Source organism: Notamacropus eugenii, chromosome 4 (assembly GCF_028372415.1).
Source record: "Notamacropus eugenii isolate mMacEug1 chromosome 4, mMacEug1.pri_v2, whole genome shotgun sequence".
NCBI lineage: Eukaryota > Metazoa > Chordata > Mammalia > Diprotodontia > Macropodidae > Notamacropus > Notamacropus eugenii.
Genome location: NC_092875.1, coordinates 253,142,017 through 253,157,616, shown reverse-complemented (window position 1 = coordinate 253,157,616; position 15,600 = coordinate 253,142,017). Strand labels below are relative to the sequence as shown.

At 35.5% G+C, this 15,600-nt stretch overlaps 1 protein-coding gene across 1 annotated transcript in view; it reads left to right on the top strand.

Annotated features, from left to right (window-relative positions):
* The window catches only part of CDH2 (cadherin 2), a 259,007-nt gene that overhangs the window by 169,267 nt on the left and 74,140 nt on the right, over nucleotides 1-15,600 (top strand). The window lies entirely within an intron of this gene.

The window sequence follows — 15,600 nt, the reverse complement described above, 5'->3', positions numbered from 1 at the left end:
AAATGACTTGCTCAGTGTTATATAGCTAATAGGAGTCTGAGGTCACATTTGAAGTCAGGCTCTTGTGATTCCAGGGCCAATGCTATGTCCACTATGCCATCTAGCTTCCACTATTATATTTCTTCCTCATCCTTTGGTCTTGACTGAGACAGTCTCCCTTTTAGAAATAAACAGGGTTACTATTATCATTTAACATTGGGCAGCAACATTTTACGAACTTAACCAATATGTAGGCGGTTCATGTCAACATTGTAGGCAGGCAATGAGTGATCTTTAAGGAGTCCTTGAATTCAGCTACATGTGCCAGTTATGCTTTCAAACTTTCTTTCTTTGGGGACAGTTAGCAAAGTGTCATTTAACATGTATATAAGAATTGACTGTTTATTTGGGGTTATCATTTCTCAATAATCTAAGCATTTTCTTGTAAGTACCTGTACTACATCATTGTCTATAATAGAGTAAAAAAATAACTTCACTTTTCTTTCTTTCACTGTTCTTTTTTTAAAGATGTGTATTCATTCTACATTTACCACTATCCTTAACAGCTTAATAATTTTTGTCGATACCTTTTGCCATAATGTCACCTAAATTTCCTCCTGAATCACCCTTAGCTATCTCTTATAGCAAAGAATTAAAAAGAAAAAAAAACAGGAGGAAAAATATTGAGGAAAACTAATTTATACATTGAAAAGATATGACCTTATATAAAATTATCTCTAATCTCTTCAAAGGAGGAGTGAGAGGTAATTTCTCATATCTCTTCTTTGGGACCAATATAGTTCAGTCAGCCAACAAATTTTTTTTCTTTTCTTTTTTTTATTACTAGCTTGAATACATGTTCATATATATATATATATATATATATACATATATATATTTCTTTTTTTAAAATTAATTTGTTTTCAGTGTTCAACAATCACTTCCATAAGTTTAAAATTTTCTTCCCCTCCCTCCCCAAGGCGGTGTGCGATCTTATATGGATTCTACACATGCATTCTTATTAAACACATTTTCACATTAATCATGTTGCTTAGAAGAATTAAAATGAATGGGAGAAATCATGAGAAAAGCCAAATCAAAACAAAACATAACACAAGAGAAAACAGTCTTCTTCATTCTGCGTTCCGATTCCAAAGTTCTTTATCTGGATGTGGATGGCATTTTGCCTCAGAAGTCCTTTGGGAATGTTTTAGGTCCTTGCGTTGCTGTGAAGGGCCAAGTCTATCAGAAACAATCCTTGCATGCTGTGGCTGTTACCATATATAATCTTCTCCTGGTTCTGCTCTCACTCAGCATCAGTTCATACAAGTCTTTCCAGGTTTTTCTGAAGGCCACCTGTTCATTGTTTCTTATAGCACAGTAGTATTCCATTACATTCATATACCACGACTTGTTCAGCCATTACCCAGTTGATGGGCATTCCCTTAATTTCTAGTTCTTGGCCACCACAAAAAGAGCTGCTATAAATATTTTTGTACACATGAGTCATTTTCCCATTTATATTATCTCTTTGGGATACAGTCCTAGAAGTGATATTGCTGGGTCAATGGCTATGCACATTTTTATAGCCCTTTGGGTATAGTTCCACATTGCTCTCCAGAATGGTTGGATCAGCTCACAGCTCCACCAACTCAACAAACATTTATTAAGAGCTTACTATGTGTCAGGTGCTTTAGTAAGCCCAGGAAATAAAAGAAAGGCAAAAATAATTCAAGATCTCAAGGTACTCATGTCCTAATGTGGAAGACAACATGCAAAAATTTTGCATGTTCAAGATACACATTGGGAAGTAGAAAGGCACTCGCATTAAAGGGGCCTAGGAAAGGCTTCTTGGAGTAGCTGGGATTTTAGCTGTGACTAAGGACAATCAAGTAATCTAGGAGGTGGAGGTGAGAGCTAAGAGCGATCTAGGCTAGGCATGAGAGACATCCAGTAAAAAGGTCTGGAGTTGGGAGATGGAGAGTTTTGTTTTTAGTTATTTTGTAACATTGGACAGCTGGATAGCACAGTAGATAGAGCATTGGTCCTAGACTCAGGAAGACCTGTCTTCCTGAGTTCAAATATGATTTCAGACACTTAACAGCCATGTGATCCTGGACAAGTCATTTAACCCTGTTTGCCTCAGTTTCTTCATCTGTAAAATAAGATAGTAAAGGAAATAGCAAACCAGTCCAGTATCTTTGCCAAATGGGGTCATCACTCAAGAACAAGAACTTTGCGACATTCCTTTTTGGTTGATTTATGATTATTGTTATTTTATTTGTGTTTTTATTACTATTGTAGTCATTGTGTGTATTGTTTTCTTGGTTCTCCTTATTTTATTGCTTTGCTTGGTCCTCTTTTGCATCGGCATGTAGAAGTCTTTCCATGTATCCCTGTATTTATCTATTCATCTGTTATCTTTATTATCTATTCATTGTTTCTTATAGAACATGGATACTCCATTCAATTTGTGTACCACAGCTTGTTTAGCTGTTCACACATCAATGGGCATCTACTTTCTTTCCAATTCCTTGCTATTACAGAAAAGTGCTGCTGTGAATATTTTGATGTTTTTGGAACCTTTCTTTTTGTTGTTGACCTCTTTGAAATATATGTCCAGTGGTAGGATCTCTGGATCAAAGGATGTGGACATTTTAGCCATTTTATTTGCATAATTTCCATATTGCTTCCTCTATATTTCCCCAAATTGTCATACTTATTCATTGCTCCATTAACAGTGAATTGGTGTACTAATGGTTCCTATTTTGTGAAGGTTCACTTCTATATTATCACTAGATTGGAAAGCAGTTTTGTCTACCAATCAACAGTAAGTTACTGAAGACCAAATAAAGGAGGGGTATGAATCCTGTCTTGAAGACTTGAGAAGGCAAAATAGAAAAAGATGAACAATATTGTTGCTCGCTTAGTAGTAATCAAAGAATCTTTTTATTATTTGTCAAGACCAAGTTGAAATGATTTCTTATACACTGTAAAATTATGTGCAAAGCCTTAAGGCTATAACAGAGGCACTTATCAAATAAAATGGTTCTCTTAGAAACTCTCAAATCTTAGAAAACAATTCTGTTTCTATTAAAAAATGAAATCCCCAGGTGTTGGAGATACTTGGAAGTTTAGTTAGCATGGACCTAAAAATCTGCAACCATGTGTGCTGGAAATGATAAATACCAAGTGTATTCTACTTTTCTACATACATAAATTTTCTCTCATTCTGGTGACAGCTGATAATCTACACACATATTGGCAAGCCACATGATTTGCCTCAAGAGTAATGCCATTTTTTTTGTTTTTCTGTTTCAGACACTGTCAAAAGAAGAGGTCTTTTTTGAAGTAGATATATTACATACTTCTGTTTCATTTTGTTCAGTTTTCAGTAACATCCAACTCTTTGTGAGCCCATTTTGGGTTTTTCTTGGCAAAGATATTGGAGTGGTTTGCCACTTCCTTCTCCAGCTCATTTTATAGATGAAGAATTGAGGCAAACGGGGTTAAGTGATTTGCCGAGGGTCACGCAGCTAATAAGTACTTGTCTAAGGCCAAATTGGAACTCAAGAAGACTCCTCTTCCTTACTTCAGGTCTGCTATTCTATCCACTGTAGCACCTAGCTGTCCCAACTGTTTCATTAAAGCCAACCAATTGGGGTTTGTTTGTTTTTTGCTGCCTGAATTACTCAGAAATTTTTTTAAAAAGGGGGTTGAATTTTCATTTTATATGTTTGAAATTCTGATCAATTTAGAGGGTACAAGGTAAGTTTTATGCTAAAAAATGGAGAGGACTTTCTTAATTGCATCATATGATTCAGAGTTTAAATAGTTAGACTAGAATTTAATTATAGTTAAATATTTAAACTGCATTACATTTCAAATACAGTTAAGATACAGTTAATAAAACAGGTAAATTATATAACTGGTGATTTAGAATCATCACTTCAGATGATTTGACATTCCATTTCTAGACCGTCATAATTATTGAGGTTAATTCACTATGTTTACAGAGGCCAGGAGCGTGTAGTGGAGAGGACGCTAGACTTGAAGACAAAAGACTGGGTTTGAGCCTTGGCTCCTCTGAAATGTGTTAGTTGTATGGACTTGGACAGGTCCCTTTACCATCTCTGAAGGTCAATTGCACCAGCTGTGAAAGACCAGCCCTCTGCTACCATAGAGGGTCTATTCTGAGGCTTAAACATGTATAAGTCAAAGATAATTCCTGTGAAAACGTTATAAAGGACTATATAAACATAATATAGCATTATTTTTATTCTTATGTTTGAGTCTCTGAAACTTGGATGTGTTTGACCCTACTTCTGGCTTTTGGAGCAACTCACAATATAGATGTTGTTTCTTCTACATATCAAACCTTAGCATGTTTATAGATAGTGATCATATCTATCCCCTCATACTTTGCTTTAAATTAAATATTCCCAGTTCCTTCAACTATTGCTCATCTGTTGTGGTTTCTTAATTTCACCATCATGGTCATGCATCTTTGGACATAACTGCAGTTTGTCAGTTTTCTAGTTATATCATCCATCTCTGTGTCATTTGCATATTTTCCTAACATCCCTTGATTATATAGGGCTAAATTTAGTCCCTGACTTATCCTCTTTAGTTTGGACTAGATCCATTGGTAACTTTTTAAATATGGTGGTTGAGTCAGCACAGTTCATTGTGTGTCAGAAGTTGTATGTGATCTACGTTGCCCAACACTGTTTCTCTGCTCCCAAAAGGTTCAACACTTGAACATCATTATTCTCCTACATGGCTACCAATCATTATAAACTATGACCTTATAACTATTAAAACCATAACCCAGGTGATGATGGTAAGAAGCATGGTATGTATAAGGAGGCTGAATTATGTTAATAGAGACAACTAGTATTCGAAAGTGGCATAAAGTGTATTAAAGAGGAAGGAGGCAGTCAGTCAAATGGGAAGATTAACAAACAAATGTACAAACAAGTGGAACATAGTTATTTCATAGGGGCTCAAAGAACCAGAAGAAGACCTTTATCACATTGGTAAACACTCCATGGAAGATTTATGGGGAAACATGAACAATAATCCCTCATTCTAAAGAGGTGAAAGAATTGCGCTCAATGCCAGCACCAGTGAATTCACAGGTCCACAGAAGTACTTTAATTCCTCTGCCATGATATGCAGCAAATTAATCATGTGGGAGCCAATCTGCTCATCTAATATGTTAGAACAAAGTTATTCCACAAACAGGCTAAATAAAAATTTGGAAAAATCACTGAATTAGGAAAAAAATCAAGTCATGTTGATCATATACATAATGATCCTTTCTGAGAAAAGCTGACTGCTGCCAGACCCAAGTGTTTCCAGATATTCGTTTGCATAGAAGACATCAGAGAAACCCATAATTGCACAATATTTGTCAATTAATTTCATTCAATCCAGCATAGTTAATGAGAACTGAGAAGTACAAGCTTCAGATTTAGTCTTTGCTGTAAAAGGAAACATCATCCAGTCAGGAAGACAAGGCTCATTATATTTTCTTGAACCAGTAAAAGTATTTGTAAAACATCTGTCAATGACTGTACATTAGCAGATGTTTTCTAGGTATAATGTTCAGATAGTAGAGAGAACTCTTTTTAAAAAACCTATCAATGACACTATTTGGAAGTCACTGCATTTCTGAACATAACAATAAGAACCTAGTGAACACAAAATTGTATCTAACGATAAGCATTGTCACTCAGAATAAGTAGTACCTACACAAGTGTCCTTGAAATGCTTGTGCAAAATGAAATAGCCCAGTAGAGACCATGTTCTGTCACTTTTCCTTGCACAAAACTGTGCTGATAAGAGTCCACTACAAATTTATGTTTTGCATAATCTCAATTGGTTCCTCATGGCAGCAGGGCAAAACATTCTGTTCGTCTGTAACCAATTCAAATGCTGTCCACAGAGACTATTCCTAATCGTCTCATCTCTTTTTTCGTGGCCTTTCTTCTACATCTCACCTAAAGACTTTTAACTCCCCCCTCCTCAAAAAAAAGCCACTCAAAACCAAAACAAATTGAGGCCTTTAGCTGAGAGGGTCTCCTTCCTTCCACGTTCTTCCTCATCTCACTTTTTCAGACATCTTTTTTTTCACTCATCTGATATAAAGAGGCCGCCCTGTTCTTTGTCCAGGCCAACCTGTTTACATATATCCTTGGTCATCCCTTTCCCTGACATCTTTTCAAGAAGATTGCCCCTTCAAGAGCCTTACCTCTTATCATGATTATTTTTATATCTATTGACTCCTTTCCTGTTGCATCTTGGGTCTTATCCTTGAAAAAAAATCTTCACTTCATCCTACCATCCTTGCTACCTATTGCCCTATTTCACCTTCTCAGCTAAATTGGAGAAATCCGTCTATCCTAGATGCTCATACTTTTCCTCCCTAGTCTCTTCTTGTTGTTTGTTCAGTTGTTTCAGTCGTGTCTGACTCTTCAGGGATTTTCTTGGCAGAGATACTGGAATGGTTTGCCATTTCCTTCTCCAGCTCATTTTACCAAATAGGGAAAGTGAGACTAACATAGTTAAGTGATCTGCCCAGGGTAACACAGCTAATAAGAATCTGAAGCCAACTTGAGACTCAGGACCAACACCAGGGCTGGCCCTCTATTGTATGTGCCAACTAGATGCCCATCTGAACTATTATTATAACCTTTTAATTGATTTTCCTTCTCAAGTCTTTTCTTCCAGTCTGTCCTCTACTAAGCTGCCATAGTGATCTACCTAAAACTCAGGACTGACTGTGTAATATATACTTATCCCCTATACCTCTTCTCAGTAAATTCCAGTGGGACCCCTATCATCTCTAGGACCTAATATAAACTCCTTTGTTTGACTTTTAAATCTCTTTGAAACCTTAGCCTTTTTTTTTTTTTTTTTACCATTTTTTAATCTTACATTTTTGTTGCCTTCCATGCGCTCTGCAATCCAACTACACTAGCTGATTCTCAAAAAGGACTCTCAATCTCTCATCTCCTTGTTTTTGCAGTGGTTGTCCCCCATGCCTAGAATGATCTTCCCTCCTATCCTTACTACCTTAGTATTCCTCGCTTCCTTCAAGTCTTAGCATGAAGCCCTGCTTCTGTAGTAGACCTTTTCCAGTCTCCCAGTTTCTAATGCCTTCCCCCTCTGAGAATTCCTTCCATCCACTTTGTAGATATCGCATACTAATTTATATTTTCTCTACCCTATTAGAATGTGAGCTTCTTGAGGGCAGAGAAAGTTTTTGCTTTTGTATCTTGAGTGCTTGAGAACAGGGCCTCATAGTTTGATGCGTTCAACATCAGTATGTAAACTGTCTAATCCTGCAGTAACTTACTTTTAGTTGCCATATCACTTTATCTGAGAAACTGGGTGAATTAGAAATAGAAATAGAAAATTTCTATTAGAAATTAGAAATAGTAGAAAAAAAAGTTTAGTTTATTGGGAGAATTCCTTACTTCCATTCAGACAACTAGCTAAACTACATGATTTGCCTAGAAAAATAGGATGTAGTGAAATTTGCCAGCTGTTTCTTATAGTCCAGGTGGTTATCTATTTTATTCTTGGTTTCCCTTCATAAATACTCATTTTTAATATTTTTACTAATATTTTGTTTTGTTGTCAATGAATATTTAAACAAATTTTGTGTAGTTGATTTGCTTACTCAGTTTCTCTATTAAGAGAAGCTACTAAATTGTAATTCTTCCATTAAGAATCTCTAAAGCACTTTAATTTGTTGTGGCATGACATCAGATATGGACTCTCTAAACATTTGCCATTAATATATAGAATGCCTGGGCAAATCTTTCAGGAGCCATGTGACTGATACTGTGTACTTTTTCTGCTGATTTTAGGTTTTGTATATTTTGCTTCATTGTAGACAGCAGTCTCTGTATTTGTCTTTGTCTTATAAGTCTGATGCGGAATTACCAATAATGTTCATTTATTCACAAAAGACACAGTGGATAAGGACTGGACATTTCATTCCATTGGTGCAGATAACTCCCATGTGAGGAAATTCCCTCTGCCAATGTAGGTTGGTACATCCTCTACAATTTATAGTTTGTGAACTGCCCAGAGCAGTAGGGTCATACTCAAATGGAAATAGCACCACTAATCCATACATATAGATCCCTGTAGGCCACATATTGATTTAGTTTTAAAATGCAATGTTATCCGTGTTTTATTGTATTTTTACTTATTTTTTAAAAAATATTTCCCAATTAGATTTTATTCTGGTTCATCCTACTGGAAGAGTGTTAGCCTCTCAGTGTGTTTGATACTTCTCGCCTAGAGCATTGCAAGATTTTGACTTATCTAGGATCACATACCCAGTATGTGTCAGAGGCAAGGATAAAAACCTGGATCTTTCTAACTCCCTGAACTCTATTAAAAGGAAAAAATTCCTCTATTAAAAAAAATTGAGAACCTTTAACTTTTCAGGGGCTGCTAAGTGGCGCAATAGATAGAGCATCGACCCTTGGAGTCAGGAGGACCTGAGTTCAAATATGGCTTCAGACACTTACTAGCTGTGTGACGTCGGGCAAGTCACTTAACCCTTGCTTCTGCCCTCCAAAAAACAAAAATAGTTTAGGATACTACTTTTGATCTAGAATAAATCCAACTTTTTTTTCTTCTCAGTAAAATGGTAAACACTGAAACTCTAGTGAGTAGACATAGGAAGGACCTTGCCACAGTGCGTGTCACCTTCTTTTCTTAGTCAACAAAGCAATTTGTGAAATGTTTCATTAACTGAAAATACTTTAATTTGAACTGATGCAGTTTCCTTTGTAATGGTGGTAAGATTATTTCATTTGGTTTTATGATTGAGGAGATGTATACATGAAAGGTCTATAAAAATAGCTCCATAATTACTATACTTTCATACAGTTTCAGGCTTAATGTTGTAGGAAGTTCAGGGGTAATTTTTAGATAATATTTAGTGAAGTTTTCCATAAATGCCAAATGCCTTTTTCCCCCTTCTCTTCTGACTTGTCACACAGTAAATTAAGCACTCAGGGAGACATTAACTCTTTCAAGTCATACTGGGACTGGTCAAGATGGAACTGCTAGAATTGAATTAGCCATGGGGCTCCATTTTTTTTTTTTTGTGGTGATGGCTGTGAGAATAAGACAGAGCTGCTTCTCAATGATTCTTTCCCTATTGCATAAGAGTTTTAGTTAACACCTTAAGAGGAACTTTGAAAATCAGGAGTCCCTCCATTGACATCAAAGTAGACTGAAAAATGAAGCAAGCACAGCTGAATCGAATTTCAAAGACTAATAGCCATGCAGCTGGGGAAAAGCAGCTATGCAACAACCTGTGCTCTGTCAAAGAAATTTAATTATGGAAAGCGATACTTCAGTGTAATTTGTTAATGGGCGCTCTTTGTGCAAAGAGAATAGTTCTTCCTGGGCACTGACAATTTTATATATTTTTAGCTCAGTTCTGTCAAAAGAAGGGTATTTCTTTGAATTTCATAACATACAGATGCCTGGAGGAAGAATATCAATGAAGTGGATAGCGGCTTTAAATTTGGAGTTATTAGAATGCATATCAGGGAACGTGGCAATAACCCTTCTGTTTCTCCAACAATTTAATATAAGAAATCTGATGCATCATATTACTGTGTTGTTGAATATGTGAACTTCATATTATTTTGGTGGTATAATCATTCTTTTATGTCATCCCTGCTGCTACGTTGATGGAGAAGGGGAGGGATCTTACCTTTAGAAAGAAAAAAAAACATAGTTAATATTTTTTTCTTTTGTATTTCATTTGGCATTGTATTTCTTGTACAGATGATATTCACATATTCTTCTCCAGAGAGTGAAAGTAATTGTTTCATAATGTATTACACACACTGCTTTGAAAGATGATCACTATCGTTGTTTCTGTAGAATATGCAAAAACTTTCAAGAATTATTTTCTTGTTGCTTTTTTACTGTTTTAATCGGAGTATGATATGATTTTATTTGTGTGAACTTTTTACATATTCATGGTTGGTATTATACGTTATTCTTGATGCTTCTTTTTCCTTACTTTCCCAATTAGTTGCTATCACCATTTTTTTTCCTTTTATCTGCTTGTGTAAGATCTCTGGAATTTAGCCCCCTTCTCTCTTTTTACACTCCTTCAGAGAATCAAGGAAGCCTTCATAGAGGAAGTGGTATTTGAGCTGAGTTTAGAAACTTTAAATACTCTCCTTAACATCTGCCTGGGCTATTCCAGGTTCTGTCCTTCCTAGTTCTGCCAGAGTAATCTTCCTTATTTACAAATCTGATCATGCCACTCCTCTGCCCCAAATCCTTCAGCTGCTTATCTAATTAACAAAATGAGCAAAATAGCCTGACTTTCAAAGGCTTCAACAATCTGGTGCCGTGCTATGTTCTTTAGCCTTATCCCTTCCTATTTTTGCTGCTTATGCTGTAGATGAGCAGGATAGGATAATTAACTGTCATACAAACTGTTTTCTCTTAAGTATCCATACCCTAGTAGCAAGAAAATTAGACTTAACATCAGGAACAGTGAGTTCAAACCCTACCTAAGGTATGCTTACTAGGCATATAAAGTTTCTTATTTTTGGTTTCTTTATTTGTAAAATACAGTTGTTGTAGGGATAAAATGAGGAGAAAAATATGTAAAATAAAAAATTTCAGAGCTTGAAAATTCTGTGCAAATATTAGTTGAATTTTGGGGAGGGGGCTGTTTCCTGTGTCAGAAATTCCTTCTGTCAGAAACTTAATCATCCTTTAAATGAAACTCAGATCTTTTCCCTCAGCTCTCACCTACACAAAGCACTTTAGTCCTCCTCTGTAAACATCTTGAATTATCTAATATTTTGTTGATTTCTGAGTATCATATCTTCCTACTAGACTGTAAACTCCTTGAGAGCAGTCTTGTCTGAACTTTGTATATTTCCATCACCAGGTCTAGTTCCATTGTTCTGCACATAACAAATGGTTAATAACTTTTTCACCGTTTTGTTGAAATTGAGAGGATGGTGTTTAACACACTTGAAGCTTAATATTATTTCGATCACTTTTAATTGACTAAAAATTATAATACCATAAGGTATTGTCATTTTTCAGTTGTGTCCAATTTTTTGTGACCCCATTTAGAGTTTTCGTGAAAAAGACACTGCAGTGGTTTGCCATTTCTTTCTTCAGCTCATTTTACAGGTGAGGAAACCAGGGTTAAGTGATTTGCCCTGGGTTACACAGCTACTAAGTGTCTGAGACCAGATTTGAACTCAAGAAGATGAGTCCCCCTGACTTCAGGCATATTCACTAGACTACCTAAGCTGCACTAACTGTAGGGTAATATTACTCAAAGTGAATTTTCTAGGATATTTGTTCATGGTACTTTTGGAGACCAAAGGTAGTCTTGATCATTCAAGGCTCTTCTCATTCAAATTTATTTCCCTTACTTTTGACTCCTATGAGCTTTTATTTTGACCTGTTTTTAATTGTGTGAAAATTCTGCCTTAGATGTCAGTTAACTTGTTGAATGGTTGATTTGAAGCATGAGAAAATACAAGCATCTTCAAAATAGTGATGAGATTGAACGTTTAAATACTCTTTTAACAGCAAAGAAAGTATTAAGAGGACACCCAAGGAGAACATTTACTTAGTTAATTTCTGTCTGGGATTAGATAATTTAGGTTAGACCTTTGCAAGATGGTAGTGATCATATAACCTAATGTCTTTTATTTTCCAGGTGAAAAAGCTGACACCCAGAGTTTTAAGTAATTTCCCAGAGGTCACACAGGTTGTAAAAAACAGAAGAAGAATTTGAACCCAGGTCCTCTGATTTCAAATTCAGGGCTCACTCCACTATTCCATATTCCTTCCCAACCTTCACTCTCCCTAAACATTTTTATCTAAGCTATAATTTTTTTGTTAAAATCCATTGGGGAAAATATTGCAAAACACTCAAATTAGTGAGACAAATATTTTCAGTGAAAGGCAAAATAATTTCCTTTAAAATTATTGAAAATTTGATTTACTGGCATGCGTTCTCAAAAATATAGTAATTATTTCGGTCATTGCAATGAAAACATCAACTGTGCTGTTTAAAATAAATAACCTCTGTAGGTCTTGGGCATTCATTATCATCATGTTCAGAAATATTTTACAAGGTTCCTGAAAACATTTCTGAATAGGCTGTTTAAAAAAAAAACCTGAAACATAAAATATCAATCATATTTTGTATATGTACGGTTCTAAGGAATAATATTTATACATTTCATTAAATAGCATTTTTAATTGCTAATATATTTCATAGAGGCAGCATGGCACAATTAATAAAGAGCCAGCTTTGTAGTCAGGAAGACTTAGGTTAAGTTCTTACATTTTATTCATTTTAAGTATCAAACTGTAGGCAAGTCACTTAACCCCTCAGTGGTCAAGGGACTGTCTGAGACAAAGTTACAGATGAGTTAATTATCTGTATCTCTTCAGTACCACCTACAAGATCACTCATCAATACCAACCTTCCCATAACCCTTCCATATGATGTAAAGGATCTAAGTACACTCGTTAATTTTGCTAAATGACTTTGTAGGTAAAATTAGTTTGAGGTTTTTGTTTCTAGATAATTTTATACATCATCTCTAGCATTATTTTTGTTAGCCTTAATGAAGTTTAATGCAGTTGTATGAGCCAGCTATTTGGGGAACAGAGACTAACTGAAAATGTAGTTTGAGTAGATTACTTAATTAAAATTTTCTCTACATAAGCCATTTAACAGATTTTAATTCAGATTTTATTAATCTGATATTTTAGGCACTGAATTCTCTGTTTTACTGAAAGATTACATAACATTTCCCCCCATTTTCTCTTTTTTGCCTTCCTGTCCTTCGAGATACAACTCCAAGCTTCTTTCTGTATGATCCTGCCTCGGTCCCATGTCCCCCTCCTATTTTTTTTGTTCTTTTATGTTTATACTTTGTTTTCTCAGGAGAATATTAGCATCTTGAGAAGAAGGATCTGGATCTTTGTATCTCCAGCACCCAAAACAGCATCTAGGACATAATAGGCACATACTGACCCTTTTACATTTGGAATAATTAGGAGTCACCAGGCTTAGTCACTGTAACAAGGTGAAAGGTGGCAAAGTTTTGAAAAACTTCCTTAGAAATCGCTATCATTGGCAAGAAAACATGAAGCCATTGTCTTTTAAAAATAGTAGATATTAATTTATTCAAGTGTCTAATAAAGCTGATACAGAAAAATTCAAATTCCTACTTAAGTGGATTTATTTACCAGTGTTTGAGAAGAAAAGGATATGGCTTAAATTTAAATATGAGAACTTTTAGTGCATGGAAATGTAATGTAGGGGTATGAAAAATTTATAGAGATAGGGAAAATTTCATAAATTGTATGTGTGAATATTATATATATATTTGTATATGTGTATATGTGTGTGTGTGTGTGTGTGTGTGTGTGTGTGTGTGTGTGTGTGTGTGTGTATAATCTGAGAAACCATAAGAGTGGTGAGTTTGTTTTTTATAGGAAAGAGGAATGAAATGAAAAATCCTAATAGCTAACATTTATATAGTAGCTGCTCTAGCACATAGCACCATGCCAGGCACCGTGCTCAAGTGCTCTCTACAGTTATTAACACCTTTGATCCTCATGGTAACTCTGGATGGGACATGCTATTATTATCATCACCATTTGGCTTCTGAGGAAACTGAGGCAAATAGAAACTAAATGACTAGGTCGCACAGCTAATAAGTGTATCTGAGCTGTTAGAAGTTATTAGCTTGCTAGATTCATTTCTGGAACATGTATTTGACTCATCTGTTTATATGATCAATGGAAAAGAATTATTAGAAATTGCGTAAAAATCTAGACTGATAATTCAGCATTAATTTATCTTTAAAGTTAAACTGAATTAGGACTAGCTCAAGTGAAACACCCACATGATAACATTAAAGAGTATTTAAATCATTCTCCATTGATTATAGGTTAGAGTTAGTGGCCATGGAAAACCTAATTTACTTTCCAATGACTTGGCATGCATGACACAGTTTTCCCCAAGTGTTTTCCCAGAGTCTGACTCATTGAGGTGGAATATTTAGCATTCAGACAAGTTGTGGGAGGGGCTCACCCAGCTTCGACCCCTCTGTAGGGAGGGAAGAAGGGCCATTTTCTCTTCCTTATTTGCAAATGAGTTTGTTTCAGTTGCTTCCTTCTCATCCTGCTTCACTGACATTTGTATCTAAACCAGACAGTGCATACCAATAGAGCTGTCTTTTACTTATTTGCCCTGGGGACTAAATCTCTTCTGCCAGTCCTTCATGTTTCATCCCACTCCTCAATATATTTTCGATTTACCAAATCAAACTTCAGTATTTTATAGCACATTCAGTTAAGGTATGATTAGTTACTAGAAAACCATTTCTATTGATATTTTTTTTTTTTTTAGGGAACAATAAGATATATGTACAATTATTAAATTTAAAGTTAGCTCACATTATTTTATGCACTGTGTAATGTAGAGTTGTGTCTTATGGTGAAGAGTGACATTCTGGGACTGTGGCAGTGTCCAGATTGGGGGCTGTGTATTATGTGAAAAGTTTTATGTAGACCATTTCTCCACCCTGAAGATGTATTTATGAAGTTTTCCATGTCTTGGCTAATGAAGTCTTTCACATTAAAATGTAATTTGCCATATTTACATCAATAACTCAAATTATGAGTTCATTTAGACCCTAGAAAACTGAGTAAATTCTTAGTAGCCCCTAGATTTTTCTGAGGGAGACAAAGGAAGTCATCAATCATACCTTATATTTTTAGCCCTTGATGATAATCCATAGATATTTAATTGATTCCCTGATACCTGGCTTCTCAAAGTGTAACTAACTGATATTGTGTCATGGAAATTGATTGAGCCTTGAAGTTCGTTAGCCTAAATATATTTGAGTTTTGGTCTGTTCATTCTAATCAGTGGAGTAATGAAAAATAAGGAAGAAAGCATTGTATAAAGGACAATGAGGAGATAAGCCCAACTAAAAAATATCGTTTTTCTTGGAAATAGCAACAAGGATGCACAGGGAAGAGTTGGGACATAATATGAACAGTCTTCAAAGCCAGTCTGAGAAGTTTAGGCTTGATTTGACTGATAAGCAGTTGGGATTCATTATGGGTCTGTCAGCAGGGAGTGGTGTGACTAGATGAAAGTGGTGTTACCAGAAGATTAATTTATCCTTTGTATACCATGCGTGCCAAAGGGAGAAAGACTAGAAGAAAATCAGGTAGGAGACAGTTAAAATTACATAGGAATGAAATGATAAGTCTCAACTAGCTGTTAATGAAGATGCCAGTGGTAAACTTAATAACACTTTCTGAGTAGACAAATCGAATAAAAAATACTGAAGTTTAATTTTTAGATAGAAGTGCATGAATGTGCATTCACGTATAGCACCTATTATGTGCAGACACCATGCCAAGTACTTTTACAGATGTTATCTCATTTGATCTTCACAACAACCCTGGGGAGTAGTTGCTATTATTTCCATTTCACAGTTGAGGGAACTGAGGCAGACTTGCCCAGGGAGACACAACTAATCAGTGTCTGATGCTCGA